The sequence below is a fragment of the Cyprinodon variegatus genome, unplaced genomic scaffold, assembly GCF_000732505.1.
Source record: "Cyprinodon variegatus isolate N-32 unplaced genomic scaffold, C_variegatus-1.0 Scaffold116, whole genome shotgun sequence".
Classification (NCBI taxonomy): domain Eukaryota; kingdom Metazoa; phylum Chordata; class Actinopteri; order Cyprinodontiformes; family Cyprinodontidae; genus Cyprinodon; species Cyprinodon variegatus.
The window spans coordinates 1,380,051-1,383,188 of record NW_015150569.1 but is presented as its reverse complement, the minus strand read 5'-3'; the positions used below and the strand labels follow the sequence as shown (position 1 = coordinate 1,383,188).

Here is a 3,138-nt window from a genome sequence, read left to right as displayed (position 1 = left end):
AATTAAGGCCTTAATTTAAAAAAATAACAATTTAATGACTTTTAATGATTTTTAATGACCCATGGAAACACTGTGCAATATTTCCATGTCTTAAAATACCACATTATATTGTGAAATACAATAGTTGCAGTTGCTTATATACTTATAGTTATACTGCAGGTTTTGTTTCTTCATAAGGGAAGATTCACTTTAACATAAAATTAAGGTCACTGCTCAGTGGTTCAGTGGGTAGCACATCTGCCTTGCAGCAAGAAGGTTTACTTGGTAAGTAATCTCTACGCAAATGATGTCTGAAACAAAATAAGCAGGTAAATACCAACTGTTAATGAGCTAATATCTAACATCAGGATTTTCTTCATTATGTGAGCAACTTGTATGCAGACTGAGTTAAGTCAGCCTGGTAAGGTTTGCCCTCTGGTCTAAAACAGACCAGACCAATCAGTGCGAAAGGCATGCCCATAACGCAACACTTTTCAGTTACCATATCAATTAGCTTTGCAGCTGCAATTGAGCATTTTTTTAATTATGGCTGCAACTAACAATTAATTTGCTAATTGATTAACCTGTGGATTATTTTCTCGATTAATAATCAGACAGACATAGGTTCCTTAAAGAAGTTTTTGAGCAAATTACACCAGGTGAAACTAAAATTTTCCCCTTATGGATATAGCATATTTATAGACAAAAACATTTTTTTTTTTTATCCTAAATGCAAAATATTTATATAATTTTGTAACAGTTTTGGTATAATTACTCCTCATAAGTGGGTTGCTCTGTCAGGTAAACAAGCATGTTTTAGAGTCTCTATTCTCCAGTTAACAATTAATCGATTACTAAACTAGCTGATGACCATTTCAATAATCGATTAATCTGATTTATTGTTTCCGCCCAAGTTTTAATTATGCTCTTTTGTATGCCCAGAATGATTTCAAGAAATAGGTTTTTGCATTACATCCATAATTATATGATTGGTTCTTACCTGTTTCCATTGACTGTTAGTCCCCCCTACCTGCTGCTTTTCAGACCAACATGCTATGTATACAACATACGTCAGTCTAGCTAGCCAGGCTAATGCAAAATGTTAGGTAGTTAAAGTAAGGAATGACTTCACCTATAATCTGGACTTATTTCGTTTTTTCAGCAGGTTTCGGATCTGGCAGAATTCTCTTTTTCTGGTCCTTTGACAACCACTCAGAATACAGATTATTAAAGGACCTTTAATACATAATAATAATCCATAATAATTCAAATTATGTATACAAAGATTGTTTTTAAAACAATCTGGTAAACTGGAACATTTGTAAATTGCAGCCTTTCAAGAAAGGTAGCTAACTAAGCACTTATTCCATATCAGTCCTCACCAGGAAGACAATTATGCATAGAACTAGAAAACTTACCATTATCTCTTCTCCTTCATGGAATTTTTTTACCATTTCTCTGCCCAAGTCCCCATCTGGAATTTTGAGGTCCTTAATCTCTCCAGAGAGAAGCATCAGAGATAGGAAGCCATCATTGACATCAATCAGCTGCAATTTGCCACCAAGCAAAGGAAACATGAAGAATCATGGGTAATTACGACAAGTTTAATGGGTAATTACAACAAGTTTAATGATCAAGGCAAATTAAAATCTCAAATGTTTTGAGGTTTTTTTCCCTCAAGAAAAACAGAGCTCTAAACTGTTTAAAAAATTTCAAAACAGTTACATAAGTTAAAAAGGCCTGAACACACCGGTTGCGTTCGACTTTAATCTCTGATCCCATTTTTATGTCACACTGACTGCGTAAAAAGAGGCTCCTACTAGAAAGGGTGGGCAGATTTTTTTCACTTCTGTCTCTGTACTATAAACAAATGAAAAAAATTCCCACATTAGACATGGAGAGATTATGAGAAGATTCTTTATTCTATTTTTAAAGATTCAAAAACAATTCAATAAAGAAAAGCCCCACTTAACGATTCTATGCAGCATCTCGAACAAGATCAGATAGAGAATGGTCATATGCCTATATTAAAAACATAATTATATTTACGTCTAAAGAAAATAAAAACCTCAATAAACCCCATGGATGGTTTATATGCTGACAGAGTCAGTTAGAGGTGATTCACAGAGAAAGATCTGGGAAGTTTATTGAAGTTTTTCTTGATTTATTTTTTTTCATAGAAGTGATAGAGATCCACCACCCTTTACTGCTCCGTCTGCTCCTCGTTATTTTTTTTTTTTTTTGTGAGGCTCAAAGAGGATAGCTATTTTACTATCTGTTTTTTGGAGAGAGATTGATAAACTGCGCTTTCTGCCCTTCGTTTTTGCAAGCTCAAAGAAGCTCACTACTTGATCCGTTTTCTGTCCTCATGAATTCCTATCATGGGTCAAGTATTCTATTTAAATTTTTGCAATTCCTATTTTTTTGTTTTTGCACATATCTGTCCCGCTTACTATATATGTGATTTGCGACTCGAAAACTGACCCTTTTTCTGTACGATTAACAGAATTTTGTATTTTCCCCCAAGGCGAATGTGTTTCAGTTTTTAACCATGTTTCTCTTCCTGTCGGACAAATGAAATTGCTGCTGAATTGCTGCGTAGTCCCACTAAAATAAACCTGGGATCTATCACAGACGGAGCTACACAAGCCCCCTTGCATAAAATTGTGTCGGATGTGATCTTCCCCATTGTCTTTCAATGAGCGCTAAAAAGCCACAACCTCGTCCGACACAATTTTCTGTCAGATAGGACGCAAAATCTGATTAGGTGTGTTCTGGCCTTAAATAATGATGATTATACAGCCAAATTATAGCAGCTAACTTCCATGCAAAAATATTTTCCTAAACATATTTTTTTTTCTCCAAAATTTTTCACACACAAAAAAAAAAAAAGAGGACTTGGATATGGTTAACAGGAAGACGTGTGATTGGTGGATATAAGTATGATATTTGAAGACTTGGTCTGACTGACAGCCAGGGGGAAGAACCTTTTATGTGGCAGCTTAGCAATTAACATTCTACACTAGCACTGACAAATGGTAAAAGGAGTAAGATGTTAGCTGCCTTTTTTGTGACCATATATATGTACTGGACAATGAAGGTAGGATAAGGAATGACTGCCTTCTTTGCAAACCAAAATTGTTAGCTGTAGTTTTGACG

General features: G+C 34.9%; 1 long non-coding RNA gene across 1 annotated transcript in view; it reads right to left on the bottom strand.

Annotated features, from left to right (window-relative positions):
* The window catches only part of LOC107085101, a 6,087-nt gene extending 3,977 nt beyond the window's left edge, over nt 1-2,110 (bottom strand). Inside the window, exon 1 of the long non-coding RNA XR_001481249.1 lies at nt 1,398-2,110. This is a non-coding gene — a long non-coding RNA (uncharacterized LOC107085101). The remainder of the gene's footprint in view (nt 1-1,397) is intronic.
* Between the last annotated feature and the right edge of the window lie 1,028 nt (nt 2,111-3,138).